Source organism: Capsicum annuum, chromosome 11, assembly GCF_002878395.1.
Source record: "Capsicum annuum cultivar UCD-10X-F1 chromosome 11, UCD10Xv1.1, whole genome shotgun sequence".
Classification (NCBI taxonomy): domain Eukaryota; kingdom Viridiplantae; phylum Streptophyta; class Magnoliopsida; order Solanales; family Solanaceae; genus Capsicum; species Capsicum annuum.
Genome location: NC_061121.1, coordinates 136,169,876 through 136,183,668, shown reverse-complemented (window position 1 = coordinate 136,183,668; position 13,793 = coordinate 136,169,876). Strand labels below are relative to the sequence as shown.

General features: G+C 32.9%; 1 pseudogene; it reads left to right on the top strand.

The window, feature by feature from the left end:
- The first annotated feature begins 7,008 nt into the window (after positions 1-7,008).
- Positions 7,009-8,553, top strand: LOC124889019 (annotated as a pseudogene).
- The last annotated feature ends 5,240 nt before the right edge of the window (positions 8,554-13,793 follow it).

Genomic DNA, 13,793 nt, shown 5'->3' with positions numbered 1-13,793 from the left:
CAATCAGAAAGAGAATTGATTTGGTCTTTATAATAGACCCTTGTGATATTGTGGTGGATTTCCTAATGCATTCTGACCTTGTTGGGGATTAGTACTTACCACCGAGAGGGAAATTTGGTATTTTTCTAAACCTATGTTCCACCGTAGGGTTGTTTGATGATGATATTATTGGCCAGAGAGCCCGATTGTGATTATTGCAGTTTTAAGGTCGTACTCCCTATCAAAGAGTATGACGCTCCCGCCAACGGGGGTTTCAAACATTGATATTCCACATAGCTCATGTGGGGTTGTCGGTTATAGGAAACTCCCCTGTCCATAAGAGTCATGTTTATTGAAATACCGAGTCACTTCGAGTTTTGATGTGGTAAGTCAAGTTGCCTATGATGATCTATAATGATTTATGAGATTTTTCTCCTACATTTCCTATCTAAGATATTATGAGTTGCATGATTCAATGTCACTCAAGCCTGGTGTTTCATTATGGTCTGTATGTACGTTTTTACAAAATTTATGATATTATTTATATTTTGAATGCACCCCCACATACTCAGTACGTATCTTGTGCTGACCTAAATATTTCTCTATGGGCTACATTTTTACCATGATGTAGGTTCAGGTACTCAACTGCAGCCGCGACAGTGATATCCGAGTGCCGCATCTACATTCCTTCAGTGGTGAGTCCTCATGGTTCGAGGACCAAGTTACTAGTTTTTGTGTTGTTGTTTTATATCCCTTTGGTCTGTTGAGTAAGTTGGAGGTTTGTCCCAATGGCTCGTTGATTTTGCTGTATAGAGGGTATGTCAGAGTAGTGTATTATTGGGTTGGTTTATTTATAGACATTCCATATATGTACAGTCTAACGATATTCTGTGCCATGTACGATGTGATATGATATGTAATTATATATCTATCCTTAGCGTAGCGTGTATGTTATTGTGTTGGAACCCAAGGGTAGTGTTTTGTCTTAAAGGGTTAGCTTGAGGCTACATGTAGCCTTGGGAACCGTGTGGTGTCTCGGGATGATATTTCGGGGTGTTACATAAATATGGGGTATTACACACAAAAAAGACCAAAACACCCTTAATGAGGGGCGATCATGGAGTGTAAGGACTCCTTCTTCACACTTCAACACTTAAAATCCTTTGAAGCCTCGAGTATTCACCAAGGCAAGCCTCCAAGCAACCTTCCACACACAAAGTTTCTTTATTAAGTGTCCAAAATGGTTTCCCCTTCCATATTCTCTTGCCTTCAATGACACCAAACTTGATCCTTCATGTATTGGCCTCTAATGATGTCCTTAAAATCTATGGTGTGCATTTGGCTCATATCATCGTCACCTTCTTGAAAAGGATTCGACCTATAATCCATACTTTGCAAGACTAAACAAAAGGATAAACAAGCATAATATCTTCATGGAATGAGGGTTAGGGATAGTACAGTAAATAATATCATCATGCCAACGTGGTTCACACTTGAAATATAACCAAGGATCGCTCGCGTTAAACATTTGAAATCTATGGAAGATTGTACTAAAGAGTTGGTTAAGGAAATCACCAATAGGTAAGTAAGGAAACCACAATGGTCATAACGATATCACTAGATACCAAAGGTAAGAGATTACCTTTACCTTATGAGCCATAAGACACAATTGCTTCACTACCTCTTTAGAAGACTACATAGAGAGTGATGCCTCAATTGAAATTAAAGTCTATGAAAAACATATAGAAATATACCCAAAACAAGTGGACCAACCAACAAATCTCCTACCTACACATAAGGCAAATCCAAAACTATCATAGATGTCATCATAAGCAAAGAGATAGTGTAGAAAGGAATCAAATGTCTCATCCAAGGTGCTATTATCTATGAGAATGCCATTTGGCTCAAAATTCATAGCACATAATGTACACAAAGATGAAACTAAAACATTTAAGCACATAAAAATTCTTCCTTTCAAACAAATAGACAACTTGGCATCCACAAGTTAGGATTCACTTAACTCAAGAACAAATGTGTCAACCAAGGATGCACATTTAGAAGAATTACCCCAAGGTGACAATGATACTTTTGCCCTCGGGTTTTAAAGAATGATACTTTTCTTGTCATGTAGACCAAACAACTAGTTGGGTGTGCCAACATCATCATATCCATCTTTGGAACTGGGGTCAAATAGAAAGAGTTGCCATAGACATGGATCTAGACAACACTCTTTTTCCCCCATAGGCTTCACCCAATCTATAAGACATACTCTCTACAATAGCATACACATCATGAAAAGAAAATAGTGTGTAGAGAAAGGTATCCCCCATGTTAACTTTGACTTAGGTGTCCACATGTATATACTTGCTACTGGTTTCAAAAGCATCATCATGATTACTCTCAATAATAAGGTTACACAAAGTAGAAGAGGAAGTAATTTCCAAACAATGGATACTTTCTTTATCTATGGAAGTACCCTCAAGTTGGCAGATACCACCACCAAAGTCCAAGGGATTATTACTTAAGTCTTCACATGAAGCAAGCAATTCAACCTCATAGTCATCAAAAATTGGTGGGGTGTCATACAAAGGATCACAACCACAATTAATTTTCAAGGAATAATCACTTTTATGTTTTTTATGGATTTAAGAAAATCAAAATTATCATAACCCAATTGATTATTCCTTTTCAAGACCTCTCAATCCTTTCCCTTAAGAGTACTCTCATCTTCCGAGAAGAGATTTCCATCTTTAGGAGGAATGTTGTCACACCATAGTGTGTTAGCGTATAGGCTATAGCCTTCAAGACAAGTTATACCACTAAAGAGAGTGTGATCTATCCCGCAGGTAAATTTGGAGCTTTCACTCTCTATAGGATCATTATCAAGTTTCAAAGTGGTTTCAAATGCATGATTATCTCTGTGAGCCATTCAAACATTATAATATTTACCCAAGAACAAGACCATGGGTTCACTCCTATTCGTTTGGACAATATCTTTATTTCCATGAATTTTATGAGCAAAACTAATAATAAGGCTTTCATCAAACAACATTCTCAAAGAATCATTCCCAATCTCTTGATCAAGTTTATCAACATCATCACTAACTTGAGACTCATCAAGCACACCATACACATGATCAAGTAGTGGACTACATTCATGAGTAAGTTGATCATTATAAACAATATCACTAGTTGTTGGAAACTAACATACCAACATAGACTCACCTTGGTTTTCACAAGGGTCAACTAGTGTGTGAATACTTTTATCACTCGACAATTGGGCCTTGTTCAAGTTATAAGTGCTAGCACTAGGTGGACACAAATCATTTTTATGAGAAGAATTAATTTTGTCATCTATAGGATCAAGTAGTTCTTGCAAACATACAACAAGAATTTGGTCTTCATGCAACCTAGCAATAACATGAGTATAGCAAAGGAAAGATTTATGCAATTCTCCTCTAGGCAAAGCACTAACTACATCCACTTGGCTACTACTACCGACATCATAAAATTCTAAGTTTATAGGAGTGTAGGAGATATCATTGTTACCTTGTAGTGCACATGAGGTATGGTCTTTACGTTGGTATGTGTCATGGAAACCCACTTTCTTCTTTGGGAAGCTCTCATTACAAGGGAGTTTGTCAAGAATTCTTCCATGAATAATCTCCTCATCTCTTGAGAAAGCATGGTAGTTTTGAGAAGGGGAGAAATTGGAGTTCTTTTGACTTTCCACACGTTCCAATATTCCTCTCAAAGTAGACACACCTCCTTTGATTGTTCCAATTTCCATGTATATTCTATCAAAAACAATTTGTATTCTTGCCATGTCTCGAGAAAGAGATTCAAGATGGGCCAAAATAGCATTTTTTTCCATAGTACCTAATAAAAGACACTAACAAAAACAAACAAACATGTTAGCTCAAAAAGTATCCTCACCACACTCTCACTCCTTTGTTTACCTCACACTTTGCTTCACAAATGTTGAAAGTCGGCTTGTGATCCATGAACAATTTAGGGATGAGTATACTATCCAGAATAGATTTTTGTTTGAAACAACTCAAGTAAATCTTGTTCGGACTTAAATCAACGAACTACAGTAAATGAACAAAAGAGAACAACACACAAAGAATGTAAACATGAAAGAAAAGGACTCAAAACTAATTCACAACCTAGTAGATAATTACTTGTTTGTCAATTATCAATAGAATCAAAAAAAAATACAACTATAAAACAAGGATTAGAAACTAAGATATCAAAATTTGAGATAAAAATTGGTGGTACAAAGGTGATGATGTGGCAGCTTGTCATTAGACGTTGAAATTCAAAAATTAAATTCTGTCTCCAATTTGTAGTTGATCAATCTTCAACAAAGAGTGTAGTTTCGGTTTTTGGTGGGGAAAATACAAGGTTTGGATCCTTTTTAATCTCAAATAAGTTTGAATTTGTAATGGTCCCCCCTTGTACTTGCACTTGTACTTGACTATTCCTTCTTTTTTGTTGTTTTCTTTCTTTTGAATGACTAGAAAGGTTCTTGGAAATTTCCTTGAACAACCACTAGACTCTCTTTCTTCCTTTTTCAAGATCAAATAACCACTTTTTGATATTTTTCTTCAATAAAACATGAAGAACTTGAATAACACCAAGAATATTCAAGAGTTGACCAAAGTTGACCTTCAAGCAAAAGAACTCGAAATTTGATTTTTTTTGAAGATCTAAGGTCACTCTTCCAACCTAAACACAAATACCACAATTTAAACCTCAAAACATCACACCCACACTAGTCAAAATGATATCCACCCTCAAATAGCTTCAAACACAAGCTCAACAATGGTGAATGGTTCAAAACACCACCGATTTAGCTCAAATCTTAGATCTAGACTCTGTTAGTGATGGGGAACAAGGATATAGCACTAGAAACTAACAAAACACACAAAATCTAAGTACATCTAAGTTTCAAAAATCTGCCCAAACACAAAAATGTGAACAATATATTTTTTTTATTTTTGGATTTTGACTATTTTTTTGTGCTGATTTTCTCAAGGTAACAACAATCCAAGATATAGAGTTGTAGGAACAACTCTAAAACATGACTCTTGAGATGAAATGATATAGATCTACTCTATAAATAAAAAATATACCTAAACAAGGGAGATGAAGATGAGACTAGCAATCTAAGAAGAAAATACCAATAAAGTTAGAGGCAAAACACAAACTAATACATAAAATAAAAGATAGATAGTGAGACATAACTATGACTATAAAATAGGAACCAAGGTGTGTATCAAACACCAAAACCCACTAAAGCTTGTAGTAGAAACACTACACTCTTACGTTGATACAAAAGGGACTCAAAACTTCACAAAGCACCAATGTTAACCCAAGTGAATCTACACTCAAGGTTACCCTAGTTTTCTATTATGTCTTTTCTAAGCCCTCCACTTCAAAAATTCTCTCTGATAAGAAAATAAACAACTAAACACGAAATTACTCCTAAGGGACCAAAAATCAGCAATAAGAAGAAGAGTAGATGAAGAAGAGAACATACAGATTCAACAAGAAACAAAAGAAAACTATATAAATGTAAAGGATAGATAGTGTGACATACAACAAAACGGGTGTTCCGATCGTAATAGATGACTACATAACAGGGGGATTCACTGCAAATACTAGCTTGGCTCATTATTGCCGAGATAATGGTTTACTTCTTCACATCCACCGTGCAATGCATGGGTTTATTGATAGACAGAAGAATCATGGTATGTACTTCTGGGTATTAGCAAAAGCGTTACGATGTCTGGTGAAGATCATATTCACTCTCGAACCATAGTAGGTAAACTTGAATGTGAAAGAGATAACTTTGGGCTTTGTTGATTTATTGCGTGATGATTTTGTTGAACAATGAAGTCGTAATATTTATTTTACTCAAGATTGGGTCTCTTTACCAGGTGTTCTACCTGTCGCTTCAGGAGGTATTCATGTTCAACATATGCCTTCTCTGACCGAGATCTTTGGGGATGATTCCGACTATAGTTTAGTAGAGAAACTTTAGGACATAGGGTAATGTTCTAGGTGTTGTAGCAAATCGAGTAGCTCTAGAGGCATGTGTAAAAGCTCTTAATGAAGGATACAATCTTGCTCGAGAAGGTAATGAGATTATTCACAAGGATTCCAAATAGAGCTCAAAACTAGCTACTGCTTGTGAGGTGTAGAAAGAGATCGAATTTAATTTTACAGCGGTGGATGTTTTGGATAAATAAAAATAGTAGACATTAGCAGATAAACTAGTAGGAAATAACGAATGATAATGAAAAAGAACTCAAGTAATTATCCTTCGTTCTCTTAATTGAATTGCAATTAAACTCGGCCTAATGTTTTACTAAAAGAATTGAGCCGAATAAAACAAAAAATATATTGCATATATTTTGACTAAGTATATACTTACCTAGATATACAAGATTTGAAATACAAAATCTAGAAAACTAAATAAAAATTTAAGACTCAGATCTTTCTATTGTTGTCTTGGATCCACAATAAATCCTACGGACTCATAGGATTGGTATATTTTTTTTCTATCATGTAGTTTTCAGTTTCCTTGAATCAAGCCAAGTAGCACAACTCTTTCTACACATCCTATATATTGTCCCATTTGTTTCATTTCGTGTTGAAGTAGAAGGTTAATTTATCACTTATTATTTGATTAGATTTTGGATTAGTTAGTGATTAGATATTAGTACTAGACGAGATTTTAAGAAAACTTTTGTGATTTCTTTATAGGAGTATAGGAGAGGACAATTTTCTTTTTTTGGTGCGAATTTTACCCAACATAGGAGAAGCTGCTCATTATCAAAATTATATTAGTATATTTATATTATTTTTAATAATAAAATGGGGTTCCAACATATTAATATATAGTGAAGTGTTCCCCCAGATTCAGAACTTTTTTTCAATACTCACTAATAATCCTAGTGATTGGATTTCTATGCTTTGTCTGATAGGAAATAAGATAGTCAAATAAATAATTTATAGCAAATGACTATTCATCTATTGAATTTTCATGCAAATAGGGGGCAAGAAAACTCTATTGAAAAAAAGTGGTTTAATATGATGTTGCTTAAGAAGGAGTTCGAATGCAGGTGTGGGCTAAATAAATCAATGGGCAGTCTTTGTCCAACTGAAAATACCAGTGAAGATCCAAATAGAAAGGTGAAAAACATTCCTAGTTTAAGTAATGTTGATTATTTATTCGGCGTTAAAGACATTCGGAATTTCATATTTGATGACACTTTTGTAGTTAGTGATTGGAATGGAGACAATTATTCCATCTATTTTGATATTGAAAATCAAATTTTTGCGATTAACAACTATCATTCTTTTCTGAGTAAACTAGAAGTTCTTTTTATAGTTATCGAAACTCGAGTTATCTGAATAATGGATTTAGGGGGGAAGATCCCTACTATAATTCTTACATATATGATACTTAATATAGTTGGAATAACCACATTAATAGTTGCATTGATAATTATCTTCAGTCTCAATTTGGTATAGATACTCCCTTTATAAGAGATAGTGAGAATTATAATGACAGTTACATTTATTGGGCCGTTTGTGGTGGTGAAAGTCAAAATAATAGTGAAAATGAGGGTTCTCGTATACAAAGTCGCACAAAGCGCAGTGATTTAACTATAAGAGAAAGTTCTAAGGGAAGTGATTTAACTATAACAAAAAGTTCTAATGATCTCGAGATAACTCAAAAATACAGGCATTTGTGGGATAAATGCGAGAATTATTATGGATTAAAGTATAAGAAATTTTTTAAATCAAAAATGAATTTTTGTAAACAATGTGGATATCATTTGAAAATGAGTAGTTCGGATAGAATTGAACTTTTGATCGATCCAGGTACTTGGGATCCTATGGATGAAGACATGGTCTCCCTGGATCCTATTGAGTTTTATTCGTTAGAGGAGACTTATAAAGATCATATTGATTCTTATTAAATAAAGACAGGATTAACTGAGGCTATTCAAATAGGCATAGGCCAACTAAACGGCTTCCCATAGCAATTTGGGTTATGGATTTTCATTTTATCAAGGGTAGTATGGGATCCATAGTCGGAGAGAAAATCACCCATTTAATTGAATACACTACTAATCAAAATTTACCTCTTATTAAAGTGTGTTCTTCTGGGGAGGGGGCATGCAGGAAGGAAGTTTGAGCTTGATACAAATGGCTAAAATGTCATCAGCTTTATATGCTTTACAATTAAATAAAAAATTATTTTATGTATCAATCCTTAAATCTCCGACAACTGGTGGAGTAACATCTAGTTTTGGTATGTTGGGGGATATCATTATTGCCGAACCCAATGCCTACATTGCATTTGTAGGTAAAAGAATAATTGAACAAATATTGAATAAAACAGTACTCGAAGGTTCACAAGCAGCTGAATACTTATTCCAAAAGGGTTTATTCGAACTAATTATACCACGTATTCTTTTAAAAAGCATTCTAAGTGAATTATTTGAGCTCCACAGCTTTTTTCCTTTGAATCAAAAGTCAAGCAGAATCAAGTAGAGCACTAAGGCCATTATTTTATTTTATTTGTGTTTGTAGCAAAAAAGTTGTTAGTTTATCTGAATCAAAGTAAATAAGATAATAATGACCCTTTATTTAGTGATAGAAGATCTAATTGTAAAAATAATCAAAACTAACGTTGAGGATAACTCTTTTTTGACCTATATTTTTTATTACGAATTAAGAAACCTTTATCACCAAGAGTGAGTTATTCCTTTCATAAATTTAGGAAAATAAAATGAATTTCTTCTTGTCTTAGGTTTATAATTTGAAATTAAAATATAGATAATAGAGTTTTCTATCTTTCTCTATCTCCCTAAAAGCTATTTTAGCTAAAAATTCATGTTGGGTCAGATTCGAATGAATCTTTCGATAGTGTCTTTATCTATTTTTAGAAAATTAGAAGACATGAACAAAAGACAAAGAAATGAAAAAAAATAATAAAGTTTATTATGATACATATCTTTCTCATGTAAGAGATGAATAAGTCCATTTATTTAGTTCTACATTCTTTGTACTTATTCTTATTATACGTACTTAGTTAGATTTAGATATATAGATACTTAGATCTATACTAAGAATTTCAAATTCTTCAAATACTATTAAAAATAAATATTATCTAATTAGAATTCAAATTCTTAATTTAATTAGAATTATTTAATTATTACAAGATATCTTTATTTATATAATAACATATACAATATAGTAAATCGAGGTACCCCTTCTAAGAAAAATTTGAACTTCCATCTATTTTTGTGCCGTTAGTAGGCCTAGTCTTTTCGACAATTACAATGGCTTCTTTATTTATTCATGTTATAATAAAAACAAGATAGTTTAGATCCACAGGGACCCAATATCATCCGTTTATTTTTTTAAAAATGTGGAGTTGTATCATAACACGGATATCTATTTATTGGAATAGAGTATAACATGTGATTTCTACCGAACATAAAGACAAAACTCTTATGCCTGCAGAAATGTGATATATGGATATATCCATTCTAGTAATTTTCAAATAGATCAGGATCAGTGGATGGCTGAAATGTAGTCAGTTAATCTCTATGTATATCGATATTTATAGTAGGGTCGTATCAAATAAAGAGTAAGCTATTATTATAGATTTAACCAATTTGATGAATTACTCCTAAAGTTTGACATCAAACTAGTGCTAGTTCACCTCAAACTAGTGCTAGTTGATGAGAGTTACTTCAAAAACAAAAAAGTAAAGTCAAATTTCTATGGGGTATTATCTCAATTCCAATAAAAAGTAATTGGGTAAAGTATGAATTGGCGATCAGAACATATATGGCTATAACTTATAATGGGGTCTCAAAAAATAAGTAATTTCTACTAGTCCTTTCTCTTTTTTTTTAGGTTCATTAGGCTTCTTATTAGTTGGAACTTCCAGTTATCTTGGTAGAAAGTTGATATTTTTTTCTGCCTCAGCAAATTATTTTTTTCCACAAGGAATCATGATGTCTTTCTATGGAATTAAAGGTCTCTTTATTAAGATCTTATTTGTGGTGCATAATTTCCTAGAATGTAGGTAGTGGTTTTGATTGATTCTATATATAGGAAGGAATAGTCTGTATTTTTCGTTAGGGATTTCCCAGAAAAAATCGTCGCATATTTCTTTGATTCCTTATAAAAGATATTCAGTCCATTAGAATAGAAGTTAAAGAGGGTATTTATGCTTTTCGTGTTCTTTATATAGATATTCGAGGCCAGGGGTCCATTCCCTTAACCCGTACTGATGAGAATTTGACTCCATGAGAAATTGAACAAAAGGCAGTTGAATTTTCCTATTTCTTATGTGTACCAATTAAAGTATTTTGAGAAATTAAGAATCAGAACTTTCATTCAATTAAAGAAAATATATATCAAAGAACCATAAAACAAAAATCTTTTTATGGTCTTTAAGCATATGTAAACCTACACAATTCAATAACAAATTGAAATAATAGATTCATCTCAGATGGCAAACTATTTCGAAATCAAGAATTTTTTTTAGTTTTATATTTGTTGGAATTGACACTTTAAATCTAGATAGATCATATCTTGTAAATTGGAAATTATTTCTTTTGTATTTTTTAATGACCAACAATTGGATTTGTTAATTAAATAATGATAACTAGCCAGTTTATATTTTGCTAATCATTTTTCTTATCATCGGAGTATCCTTCCCTCAATTCTTCTATTCTTGACTATGGGTGATTAGTGAAATTTTTTGAAATATTGGATATTTTGATAGAAAGGGAGCTCTTTCTTCTCAAAATCTAAACAATATTCATTACTTAAAGTGGTTCTTTTGATCACTCAACAAAAGGAGACACTTGATTTTGAATTTGACCAATTGAGATATCAGGAAACAATATTCTCAATGTCTTCATTCGAACTGAATTCTTAACCTATTTCTGTATTCTTTGTAGATTCAAAGACTAACCACAAAATGACAAAGAAAATAAGTTCATAAGTTTGATACCTTGTATAAAACTCATGTGTGTAAGAAATATTTGATCACATAGAGTGTACAGATGGGTTGATTAAGAATTCATAGATGAAAAAATGGAAAAAAAAAAAACATTCACCCCTCTTTTCTATCTTGCATTTGTAGTATTTTTGCCCTGGTGGATTTCTTTCTCAATTAATAAATGTCTGGAATCCTGGGTTACTAATTGGTGGAATACTGGACAATCCAAAATTTTCTTGAATACTATTCAAGAAAAGAGTCTACTAGAAAAATTCATAGAATTAGAGGAATTCCTCTTCTTGGATGAAATGATCAAGGAATACTCGGAATCACATCTCGAAGATTTTGGGATAGGAAACCATAAAAAAATGATTCAATTAATTAAGATGCAAAATAAGAATCGTATCCATATGATTTTGCACTTCTCAACAAATATCATTAGTTTTATTAATTTAAGTGGGTATTCAATTTTCGGTAATGAAAAACTTGTTATTCTTAACTCTTGGGCTCAGGAATTCCTATATAATGTAAGTGACACAGTAAAAGCTTTTTCTATTATTTTATTAACTGATTTATGTATCGAATTCCATTCACCAAGCTGTTGGAAATTAATTAGTGGCTCTATCAATAAAGATTTTGGATTTGTTTATAATGATCAAATTATATCTGGTCTTGTTTCCACCTTCCCAGTCATTCTCGATACAATTTTTAAATATTATATTTTTCATTATTTAAATCATCTGTCTTCGTCACTTATAATTATTTATCATTCAATGAATGACTGATAAAGGATCCATTTATATTAATCTAATCCAATTATAATGCTTGGTACTTTGTAGTTGTAGATAAGCAAAGTATTGAAAATCATATTTTATCTTTCTATTTCTAACCATCGGGAAGATTCAACCTATATTATTTCTAGATTATTCCAGCAAATAGCAGAATCGTGGCTGAGCAACTATACTAGCGACCTACCCAATTTACTGTATAAATTTTTGTGATCAATGATTGGACCATGTAAACTACAAATGCTTTTCTTGGCTAAAAAAACAGATTACTCGATCTATTTTGTATTGCTCATGATATATATCTTAATCGGATATCTATTTTCAAATGCTTATCCCATTTTTTAACAGCAGGGTTATGAAAATCCATGAGAAATGACTGGGCATATTGTATGTGTCAATTGCCATTTAGCTGATAAGCCCGTGGAGATTGAGGTTTCACAAGCAGTACTTCCTGATACTCTATTTAAAGTAGTTGTTTGAATTCCTTATGATATTAAACTTAAATAGGTTCTTTCTAATGGTAAAAAGGGGGGTTGAATGTGGGGATTGTTCTTATTTTACTGGAGGGGTTTGAGTTAGCTCATCCCGATCAAATTTCTCCCAAGATGAAAGAAAAGATTGGTAATTTGTCTTTTCTGAGATATCGCCCCAATAAAAAAAATATTCTTGTGGTCGGCCCTGTCCCTGGTAAAAAATATAGTGAAATAACCTTCCTTATTCTTTCCCCAGACCCTGCTACAATGAATGATGTTCACTTCTTAAAATATCCTATATACGTAGGAGGGAATAGGGGAAGGGGTTAGATTTATCCTGATGGCAGCAACAGTAATAATATGGTTTATAATGCTACAGTAGCAGGTATAGTAAGCAAAATCATATGAAAAAAAAAATAGGGATATGAGATAATCATAATGGATGTGTCGGAGGGTCATCTAGTAGTTGATATTAACTCTCTCAGACCAAAACATCTTGTTTCTGAGGGCTAATCTATAAAATTTGACTAACCATTAATGAGTAATCCTAATGTAGGCGGATTTGGTCAGGGAGATGTAGAAATAGTACTTCAAGATTCATTAAGTGTCCAAGGACTTTTATTCTTCTTGGTATCTATCACCAAGGCACACAACACTAATGGAGGATAACACCACACTCTTAGGTGGAAAGTTATACAAGCATAAAGAGCACAAGTATTACAAGGTCTTGTCAAAGGTTCAAGCTTCGGATTTGCAAGTTCCTGAAGACCCTTTTTGGAACCATTACAAAACCTTGTTCAATTTAAAAGAAGAGGAGGGGTTATACACTCCATAGGTGCCTAATTCAAGGTCTTTCATTAAGGGAAATATTGTCTTTGATACCTCTCCTTTACACTTCAAATGAGCACCCTTCATTAAGTGTATTTTAGTGTTTGTTATGTAATAGTATAAATAGATATTTTAGCATCTATTTTCCATAGTTTTGATGAATTAATTGAGTGAAAATCAAATTATATTTTCTTTCCTTAGTGTATGGTTTGGAAAATCCATCTTGGTGTAGGTCTTTGAAAATACATTGAAACTAGGGTCATCATTGAGTGTTGAATCACTCTTGTTGACATTTTGGCAAGAAAGGTTGGGTGCTTGATGAGTTGATCCCTTTGTGTCCACCTAAGAGAGTGGAGTTATCATCCATAGGTGTTGTGTGTCTTGGTGTTTGATACACACCTTGGTTTATTCATTGGTGTAGGTGTATGTCTCACTATCTATCCTTTATGTTTATGCAATTTTCTCTTCTTTTAGTTTGAATCCATGTGTTTTCTTCTTCATCATCCTTTCTTCTAGTTGCTGATTTTTAGGTTTTTAGTCTTAATTTCGGTTTTAGTAGTTTGTTTCTTGTATCATTTAGCATCAAAGCCATGTATTAGAGTTGTTCACATAATTCTAAGCCTTGGATCTATGAAAATCTTCACAAAAAAAGAGTCTAGAGTCAAAAAACCCACAAAAAAA